The sequence below is a fragment of the Lutra lutra genome, chromosome 11, assembly GCF_902655055.1.
Source record: "Lutra lutra chromosome 11, mLutLut1.2, whole genome shotgun sequence".
Taxonomy (NCBI): domain Eukaryota; kingdom Metazoa; phylum Chordata; class Mammalia; order Carnivora; family Mustelidae; genus Lutra; species Lutra lutra.
In genome coordinates, this window is record NC_062288.1 from 83,320,625 (window position 1) to 83,332,078 (window position 11,454).

Consider the following 11,454-nt stretch of genomic DNA (forward strand, 5'->3'; position numbering starts at 1 on the left):
CTGATCCTCTAAATTTGGTTAGGTGATTTGTAATTGAGCTGCTTCCCACAAGGACAGTTCTACATATTGTGCTCCAAAGGTTAGGGCAACAGAGACTTATATAATGATGGTTATATCATTTCATGACTCTCAAGAAAAACCAGGAATTCCAGGTAACTGGATAATAAAATTAAATTTTAAATAAAGTAGATTTAAATTTTTAGATAAAATATCCATATAAGGTACCATTTTTATCTGACAATTTTCTTAAGTCACTAGCTCCCTTCTCCTTTCTCTTAGGATTGATTGATGTCTGGTTTGCCCATTTCTTTGAGGATACTATTGGGAAAATACTGGTCAAGAAGGAGAGAGGAAAGCTCTGAATACAGGTATAGTTTGTGATTCTGTGAATATAAACAAAATAAGGCAATATCCAACTCTCTTCCCAGCCCAGGACTTTACAGTATTGTGTTAGTGAAACAAGACTTATTGAGAGTTATTGACTCCTCCAGAATTCTAGAGCATTTGTAAAGAATAATGCATTTTTTAAATTTAATTTCTTTTCAGTGTAGCAGAATTCATTGTTCTTGCACCACACCCAGTGCTCCATGCAATACGTGCCCTCCTTAATACCCACCACCAGGCTCTGCCAACCTCCCACCCCCCTGCCCCTTCAAAACCCTCAGATTGTTTTTCAGAGCCCATAGTCTCTCATGGTTCATCTCCCCCTCCAATTTCCCTCAACTCCCTTCTCCTCTCCATCTCCCCATGTCCTCCGTGTTATTTCTTATGCTCCACAAATAAGTGAAACCATATGATAACTGACTCTCTCTGCTTGACTTATTTCACTCAGCATAATCTCTTCCAGACCCATCCATGTTGATACAAAAGTTGGGTATTCATCCTTTCTGATGGAGGCATAATACTCTGTAGTGTATATGGACCACATCTTCCTTATCCATTCGTCCGTTGAAGGGCATCTTGGTTCTTTCCACAGTTTGGCGACTGTGGCCATTGCTGCTATGAACATTGGGGTACAGATGGCCCTTCTTTTCACTACATCTGTATCTCTGGGGTAAATACTCAGTAGTGCAATTGCAGGGTCTTAGGGAAGCTCTATTTTTAATTTCTTAAGGAATCTCCACACTGTTCTCCAAATTGGCTGCACCAACTTGCATTCCCACCAACAGTGTAAGAGGCTTCCCCTTTCTCCACATCCTCTCCAGCACACGTTGTTTCCTGTCTTGATAATTTTGGCCATTCTAACTGGTGTAAGGTGGTATCTCAATGTAGTTTTAACTTGAATCTCCCTGATAGCTAGTGATGATGAACATTTTTTCATGTGTCTGATAGCCAATAATGCATATTTTTAATGTAGATTTTCTCAAAGTGGCAGCATGTGCTTGACAAAAAACCTGAAAATTCCTGCTTAAATAGCTCTCCAACGGGGAGGATTCAAGATGGCGGAGAAATAGCAGGCTGAGACTACTTCACATAGCGGGAGATCAGCTAGATAGCTTATCTAAAGATTACAAACACCTACAAATCCAACGGGAGATCGAAGAGAAGAAGAACAGCAACTCTAGAAACAGAAAATCAACCACCTTTTGCAAGGTAGGACTGGCGGAGAAGTGAATCCAAAGTGATGGGAAGATAGACCGCAGGGGGAGGGGCCGGCTCCCGGCGAGCGGCGGAGCAATGGAGCACAAAATCGGGACTTTTAAAAGTCTGTTCCGCTGAGGGACATCGCTCCAGAGGCTTAACCGGGGTGAAGCCCACGTGGGGTCAGCGTGGCCTCAGGTCCCGCAGGGTCACAGAAAGATCGGGGGTGTCTGAGTGTCGCAGAGCTCACAGGTATTAGAACGGGGAAGCCGGCTACAGAGACAGAGCCGAGGAGTGACTCTCAGCTCGGGGTTACCTTGAACCGGTCGCAGGCTTGGTCAACTCGGAGCGCGGCCGGAGGCCAGGGTGGCGGGAGTCATTGGGCGCTGTTCTCTGGGGGCGCGCTGAGGAGTGGGGCCCCGGGCTCTCGGCTCCTCCTGGCCAGAGACCGGGAGGCCGCCATCTTCATTCCCGTCCTCTGGAACTCTACGGAAGTGCTAAGGGAACAAAAGCTCCTGAAAGCAAACCTGAGCGGATTACACAGCCTGGCCCCGGGTAAGGGCAGTGCAACTCCGCCTGGGGCAAAGACACTTGAGAATCACTACAACAGGCCCCTCTGCCAGAAGAGCAACAAGAAACCCAGCCAGGACCAAGTTCACCTACCAAGGAGTGCAGTTTCAATACCAAGGAGAGCAGCGGAATTCCAGAGGAGGAGAAAGCAAAGCACAGAACTCATGGCTTTCTCCACATGCTTCTTTAGCCTTGCAGTTAAATTCATTTTTTTTTCTTTTCTTTTTCAATTTTTTTTTCTTCTTCTGCTAAATTTTTTTAACTTTTACCCTTTTCTTTTTTAACATTTTTAACTAGTTTATCTAATATATATATTTTTTTACTTTTTATACTTTTTCTTTATTGGTTTTCTTTTTTTAATTTTTTTTCTTTCTTTCTGAACCTCTTTTTATCCCCTTTCTCCCCCCCCCCCCCACGATTTGGGATCTCTTCTGATTTGGCTAAAGCATATTTTCCTGTAAAATACCCTTTTAGTATTTTACTTGCTCCTTCATATACTCTTATCTGGACAAAATGACAAGGCGGAAAAATTCACCACAAAAAAAAGAACAAGAGGCAGTACCAAAGGCCAGGGACCTAATCAATACAGACATTGGTAATATGTCAGATCCAGAGTTCAGAATGACGATTCTCAAGGTTCTAGCCGGGCTCGAAAAAGGCATGGAAGATATTAGAGAAACCCTCTCGGGGGACATAAAAGCCCTTTCTGGAGAAATAAAAGAACTAAAATCTAACCAAGTTGAAATCAAAAAAGCTATTAATGAGGTGCAAACAAAAATGGAGGCTCTGATGGCTAGGATAAATGAGGCAGAAAAAAGAATTAGCGATATAGAGGACCAAATGACAGAGAATAAAGAAGCTGAGCAAAAGAGGGACAAACAGCTACTGGATCACGAGGGGAGAATTCGAGAGATAAGTGACACCATAAGACGAAACAACATTAGAATAATTGGGATTCCAGAAGAAGAGGAAACAGAGAGGGGAGCAAAAGGTATATTGGAGAGAATTATTGGAGAGAATTTCCCCAATATGGCAAAGGGAACAAGCATCAAAATCCAGGAGGTTCAGAGAACCCCCCTCAACATCAATAAGAATAGGTCCACACCCCGTCACCTAATAGTAAAATTGACAAGTCTTAGTGACAAAGAGAAGATCCTGAAAGCAGCCAGGGAAAAGAAGTCTGTAACGTACAATGGTAAAAATTTTAGATTGGCGGCAGACTTATCCACAGAGACCTGGCAGGCCAGAAAGAGCTGGCATGATATATTCAGAGTACTAAACGAGAAAAACATGCAGCCAAGAATACTATATCCAGCTAGGCTATCATTGAAAATAGAAGGAGAGATTAAAAGCTTCCAGGACAAACAAAAACTGAAAGAATTTGCAAATACCAAACCAGCTCTACAGGAAATATTGAAAGGGGTCCCCTAAGCAAAGAGAGACCCTAAAAGAAGTAGATCAGAAAGAAACAGAGACAATATACAATAACAGTCACCTTACAGGCAATACAATGGCACTAAATTCATATCTCTCAATACTTACCCTGAATGTTAATGGGCTAAATGCCCCAATCAAAAGACACAGGGTAACAGAATGGATCAAAAAACAAAACCCATCTATATGTTGCCTACAAGAAACTCATCTTAAACCCGAAGACACCTCCAGATTTAAAGTGAGGGGGTGGAAAAGAATTTACCATGCTAATGGACATCAGAAGAAAGCAGGAGTGGCAATCCTTAAATCATTTCAATTAGTTTTTAAGCCAAAGACTACAATAAGAGATGAGGAAGGACACTATATCATACTCAAAGGAACTATCCAATAAGAGGATGTAACAATTTTAAATATCTATGCCCCTAATGTGGGAGCAGCCAACTATATAAACCAATTAATAACAAAATCAAAGAAACATATCGACAATAATACAATAATAGTAGGGGACTTTAACACTCCCCTCACTGAAATGGACAGATCATCCAAGCAAAAGATCAACAAGAAAATCAAGGCCTTAAATGACACACTGGACCAGATGGACATCACAGATATATTCAGAACTTTTCACCCCAAAGCAACAGAATACACATTCTTCTCTAGTGCACATGGAACATTCTCCAGAATAGATCACATTCTTGGTCCTAAATCAGGTCTCAACCGTTATCAAAAGATTGGAATCATTCCCTGCATATTTTCAGACCACAATGCTCTGAAGCTAGAACTCAATCACAAGAGGAAATTTGGAAAGAACCCAAATACATGGAGACTAAACAGCATCCTTCTAAAGAATGAATGGGTCAACCAGGAAATTAAAGAAGAATTGAAAAAATTCATGGAAACAAATGATAATGAAAATACAACGGTTCAAAATCTGTGGGACACAACAAAGGCAGTCCTGAGAGGAAAATATATAGCGGTACAAGCCTTTCTCAAGAAACAAGAAAGGTCTCAGGTACACAACCTAACCCTACACCTAAAGGAGCTGGAGAAAGAACAAGAAAGAAACCCTAAACCCAGCAGGAGAAGAGAAATCATAAAGATCAGAGCAGAAATCAATGAAATAGAAACCAAAAAAACAATAGAACAAATCAACAAAACTAGGAGCTGGTTCTTTGAAAGAATTAATAAGATTGATAAACCGCTGGCCAGACTTATCAAAAAGAAAAGAGAGAGGACCCAAATAAATAAAATCATGAATGAAAGAGGAGAGATCACAACGAACACCAAAGAAATACAGACAATTATAAGAACATACTATGAGCAACTCTACACCAACAAATTTGACAATCTGGAAGAAATGGATGCATTTCTAGAGACATATAAACTACCACAACTGAACCAGGAAGAAAGAGAAAGCCTGACAGACCCATAACCAGTAAGGAGATTGAAACAGTCATCAAAAATCTCCAAACAAACAAAAGCCCAGGGCCAGATGGCTTCCCGGGGGAATTCTACCAAACATTTAAAGAAGAACTAATTCCTATTCTCCTGAAACTGTTCCAAAAAATAGAAATGGAAGGAAAACTTCCAAACTCATTTTATGAGGCCAGCATCACCTTGATCCCAAAACCAGACAAGGATCCCATCAAAAAGGAGAACTACAGACCAATATCCTTGATGAACACAGATGCAAAAATTCTCACCAAAATACTAGCCAATAGGATTCAACAGTACATTAAATGGATTATTCACCACGACCAAGTGGGATTTATTCCAAGGCTGCAAGGCTGGTTTAACATCCGCAAATCAATCAATGTGATACAACACATTAATAAAAGAAAGAACAAGAACCATATGATACTCTCCATAGATGCTGAAAAAGCATTTGACAAAGTACAGCATCCCTTCCTGATCAAAACTCTTCAAAATGTAAGGATAGAGGGCACATACCTCAATATTATCAAAGCCATCTATGAAAAACCCACCGCAAATATCATTCTCAATGGAGAAAAACTAAAAGCTTTTCCGCTAAGGTGAGGAACACGGCAGGGATGTCCGTTATCACCACTGCTATTCAACATAGTACTAGAAGTCCTAGCCTCAGCAATCAGACAACAAAAGGAAATTAAAGGCATCCAAATCGGCAAAGAAGAAGTCAAACTATCACTCTTCGCAGATGATATGATACTATATGTGGAAAACCCAAAAGACTCCACTCCAAAACTGCTAGAACTTGTACAGGAATTCAGTAAAGTGTCAGGATATAAAATCGATGCACAGAAATCAGTTGCATTTCTCTACACCAACAGCAAGACTTAAGAAAGAGAAATTAAGGAGTCCATCCCATTTACAATTGCACCCAAAACTATAAGATACCTAAGAATAAACCTAACCAAAGAGACTAAGAATCTATACTCAGAAAACTATAAAGTACTCATGAAAGAAATTAAGGAAGACACAAAGAAATGGAAAAATGTTCCATGCTCCTGGATTGGAAGAATAAATATTGTGAAAATGTCTATGCTACCTAAAGCAATCTACACATTTAATGCAATTCCTATCAAAGTACCATCCATTTTTTTCAAAGAAATGGAACAAATAATCCTAAAATTATTATGGAACCAGAAAAGACCTCGAATAGCCAAAGGAATATTGAAAAAGAAAGCCAAAGTTGGTGGCATCACAATTCCGGACCTCAAGCTCTATTACAAAGCTGTCATCATCAAGACAGCATGGTACTGGCACAAAAACAGACACATAGATCAATGGAACAGAATAGAGAGCCCAGAAATAGGCCCTCAACTCTATGGTCAACTCATCTTCGACAAAGCAGGAAAGAATGTCCAATGGAAAAAAGACAGCCTCTTCAACAAATGGTGTTGGGAAAATTGGACAGCCACATGCAGAAAAATGAAATTGGACCATTTCCTTACACCACTCATGAAAATAGACTCAAAATGGATGAAGGACCTCAATGTGAGAAAGGAATCCATCAAAATCCTTGAGGAGAACACAGGCAGCAACCTCTTTGATCTCAGCCGCAGCAACATCTTCCTAGGAACATCGCCAAAGGCAAGGGAAGCAAGGGCAAAAATGAACTATTGGGATTTCATCAAGATCAAAAGCTTTTGCACAGCAAAGGAAACAATTAACAAAACCAAAAGACAACTGACAGAATGGGAGAAGATATTTGCAAACGACATATCAGATAAAGGGCTAGTGTCCAAAATCTATAAAGAACTTAGCAAACTCAACACCCAAAGAACAAATAATCCAATCAAGAAATGGGCAGAAGACATGAACAGACATTTCTGCAAAGAAGACATCCAGATGGCCAACAGACACATGAAAAAGTGCTCCACATCACTCAGCATCAGGGAAATACAAATCAAAACCGCAATGAGATATCACCTCACACCAGTCAGAATGGCTAAAATGAACAAGTCAGGAAATGACAGATGCTGGCGAGGATGCAGAGAAAGGGGAACCCTCCCACACTGTTGGTGGGAATGCAAGCTGGTGCAACCACTCTGGAAAACAGCATGGAGGTTCCTCAAAATGTTGAAAATAGAACTACCCTATGACCCAGCAATTGCACTGCTGGGTATTTACCCTAAAGATACAAACGTAGTGATCCGAAGGGGCACGTGCACCCGAATGTTTATAGCAGCAATGTCTACAATAGCCAAACTATGGAAAGAACCTAGATGTCCATCAACAGACGAATGGATAAAGAAGAAGTGGTATATATACACAATGGAATACTATGCAGCCATCAAAAGAAATGAAATCTTGCCATTTGCGACGACGTGGATGGAACTAGAGGGTATCATGCTTAGCGAAATAAGTCAATCAGAGAAAGACAACTATCATATGATCTCCCTGATATGAGGGAGAGGAGATGCAACATGGGGGGTTAAGGGGGTAGGAGAAGAGTAAATGAAACAAGATGGAATTGGGAGGGAGGCAAACCATAAGTGACTCTTAATCTCACAAAACAAACTGAGGGTTGATGGGGGGAGGGTGGTTAGGAGAGGGGTGGGATTATGGACATTGGGGAGGGTATGTGCTATGGTGAGTGCTGTGAAGTGTGTAAACCTGGCGATTCACAGACCTGTACCCCTGGGGATAAAAATATACGTTTATACAAAATAAAATTAATAAAAAATATATATATCTCTCCACCAAGAAGCTTCCTGCTAATTGTACCTGCTTGAAAGTACTAATGACATCTCCCTTCTTTCAGCTCTGCTGTCTCAGATACAGACTCTTCTGATGTGCTCCCCCTCTACACCCTCAGTAATCACACAGTCCTTATGCTTAGCTCCTTGGGAAGACTCGTCTTCTCTCAGGATAATCGGGGAGAAATGTTCATCTCATTATGATCAAACCTCTTCAAATCCCCTGTCCCAGCTCCCCTGTCTTGGAGACTCTACTTTCAGAACCCTAGACATGTTTCCTTTGACACCTCTTGAGCTGGGTTATGAAGAAAAAGCCCTTGGAATACATAGCTAGCCTCTTCCTTTCTTTCTTTCTTTCTTTCTTTCTTTCTTTCTTTCTTTCTTTCTTTCTTTCTTTCTTCTTTTCTATCTTTTTCTTTCTTCTTAAGAGTATAGGGACACCATATATTTTTGTGCATCATTCATTACATTTATTTACTCAACAAATATTTATTAAGTGTCAAATATGCACCTGGCATGGCTTAAGGCTTTGGAAATACATGAGTGAAAAATAACAAAATCTCTACCTCTGTGAAGCTTCTATTCTATTGGGGAAAATGAGGAGAAAGACTGGTAATAAAATAAAAGGGAAATTTACAGTATGTAATAGGTGATAGGTGCTTTGGAGCGGGAAATGTAAAGTAGAATTAGTCAAGGATGGAAATTTTCCATTTTAATTAGGGTAGTTAGGGCAGGCTTTACTGAGAAAGTGTCATTTTAACAACCATTTGAAGGTGATGAGGTAGATACCTGGGGGAATTGTATTATAGATAGAAGTGACAAAGAGGTGTGAAGTCCTAAGGCAGGACCACATTCCAGAGACAACAAGGAGGCTAATGTGACTGGTGCAGAGCAGCAAGGAGCGGAGGGTATGGAATGTGATCAGAAAAGAAACATGGCAGTGGTGAGGTCTACGGTGGGGAATGCACATTATTTCAGGCCTTGTAGTTCCTTAGACAGACTTTGGCTTTTCCTCTGAGTGAACTGGAAAGCCACTGGTTCTTAGGAAGACTCAAAGGATCTGATTTATGTTTCAACTCTGTCCCTCTGGGTGCTGATTTGAAAAGAGACTCTGGAAGCAAGTAGCAAGAGGGCAAATTGGGAGCCCAGTTGATTCTCTTGCAATAATTAATGTAAGAGATGGATATGATGGTGATAGGATCAGGGTGATAGCAGTAGAGGAAATGAAGAGAGTTCTAATTCTGCATGCATTTTGCGGGTAGAGCCAACAGGGATTGCTAACCTGTTGGATTTGAGATCTGAAGAGACTAGAGGTCAAGGATGGCTCCACGGCTCTGAATCTAAGCAGCAGGGAAGGATGCAGTTGCCATGACCTAAGATGGGAATCACTGCTGGTAGAGCCAATTTTCAGGAAAAGCTCAGGAACTTAGTATTGGAACTGTTATATATACAGTCTTCTCTTCATGTGGTAATGTGGGACCGTAAACTGATCATGTAAGCTGAAAGTGGGCAAAACAATTTTAAAAAACCAATGGGAAAATTGCAGTTGTGCCATTACCTTTAAAAGCTTTTATCAAAATATTTAAAAACTCTCATACTCTTATAAAGAGTACTCATATAGGGAAATGAAAAAGTACAAAAGTAATGTTCAGTACACTAAAATTTAAAACGTTAGAAACACTGAAAATTAAAGTGTTTATTTTCTACAAGAAAGAGGCTTATTAAAATAAGTTGAAGAGTGCTTACTTTCTTAGCATATAGCTTACAATATGGAGCAAGCATCTTATCCAAGACTTGACAAATTGTCATATTCCTTTTCAAGTTAGGATCCTTTGAGCTTCCAATGTTGTGAAATTTCTGGAACCCTTTAAAATATGAATTTCCTCACTGGCATCATTTCCTCTGGGACATCTTCATCTCTTCCATTATAACCACTTTCTCCATTTATATCAGTATGTTTGCCTTCACTAAGCTTCTCTGGCTGCATATCTAGAGTGTCTCAAAGGCAGATAATGTTTATATTCACAGAAGCAGCTCTTTTTTCTGTAACTTCATGTTTGTTCTACTCTAATTTCACTTCTAATGTTATCAGCCATCACTTTTTGTTTCCTTTTTTGAAAATATTTATTTATTTGAGAGAGAGAGTGTGTGTGTATGCACAGAAGCAAGCATGCAGGGGTGAAGGGCAGATAGAGATAGAGAGAATCTCAAGCAGATTCCCTGCTGAGCACACAGCCTGATGCAGGGCTTGATCTCATAACCCTGGGATCATGACCTGAACTGATATCAAGAGTCTGAGGCTTAACAAACTGAGCCACCCAGGTGCCCCTCACTTTTTGTTTGTGTGCTGCACTTTCTTCTTTGTTAGCCAATATCCTCTGTCATTTATCCCTTTTTGTAAACTAAACGTGGGTTTATTATTGGGAGACAAGGAGGTAACCCAACCACATGCTTTGCTGTCTGTGCAAATACACTGAATGGACTGAAGAGCAAATACACAGCACCCGGTCACCAATAAACTTTGAAAGAAGGGCTGTGATTGGTCATTGACCATAAAATGTATCTGTTGTTTATGTAGCAATTTGCAGACTAAAGAGTAGCAATAAAGGCTATATTCTATGCAATTACTTGGAGTTAATATGCTGTGGTAACTAGAATTTGAACTATATTTTTGGGAGACTGATGTACTTTAAACTGTGAGAACTCAAACTTGTGGATACTGAGATCATATAAAGCAAATTCTGCTTTATTTAAGATGTCTTTTAGACAGTCTAATGTAGATGTTGAGATAAACAAATCTGAAATTCAGGGAAACAGTCTTGGAAGGGAACCAAAATTTGGAGTCATTGAAAGCAGGAAGTAAACAAAAGTTCTGGAGCAACCTTATAATTTTCTGTCATGTTTAGAGTCCTTTCCAAATGCATAAACTTGATTTTTTTTTCCCCAACATTAGATGCCAGGGGGTCTTCATGTAACTTGAAAACTATCACTTCCCAGTTTACATATTCTAGAGAGCACTTAATGATTTCCAACTAAGCTGTTAATGTTGAACCTGGATTTGTGCTCTCTAAATTGATTTGACCATGGAACACTCTATGGTTGCTTAAGGTGATACAGATATAAAATAAGCATTACCTTGTATTGGGTCACTTTATTCTTTGTTATAACACTTTATTTGAAGAAATTCCATTTAGTTTATTTATGCAGTTAAGAGAAGTTAAAGAACTTACTGAAATACTCTAAATTTTGTCCAAATATGTCACAGAGAATAAAACCTTCAAATCTCCAGAGCATATTAGTTCCAGGAACCATGAACCTAAAACTGAGCCTGAGCTATGTGGGTTTGTGTAATAGTTTTCATAAGAACAATTTAATATAAGATTTGGGAAAACTAAACCAAATAAAACACACCACTTGGCCTTAATGTCTGGTGGGCCTGACTACTTAAAACTTTCCATTTATATTCTCTGATTCAAAAATTGGAAGTAAATCTCCTTTAGGTATGTTGATACTAAACTCTGATGGTTTCTTTATGAAATAAGCATTGAAATGTAGCCTTATTCTTACACTAAGAAATTTGCTTTGTTTTTATCTTAATAATTTGATATTAAGAATCAGAATATATCTAAAACATGCTCTGTAAGATTTTGAAATAGAATAAAAAATATTATGGGCTTTTAGACAATGA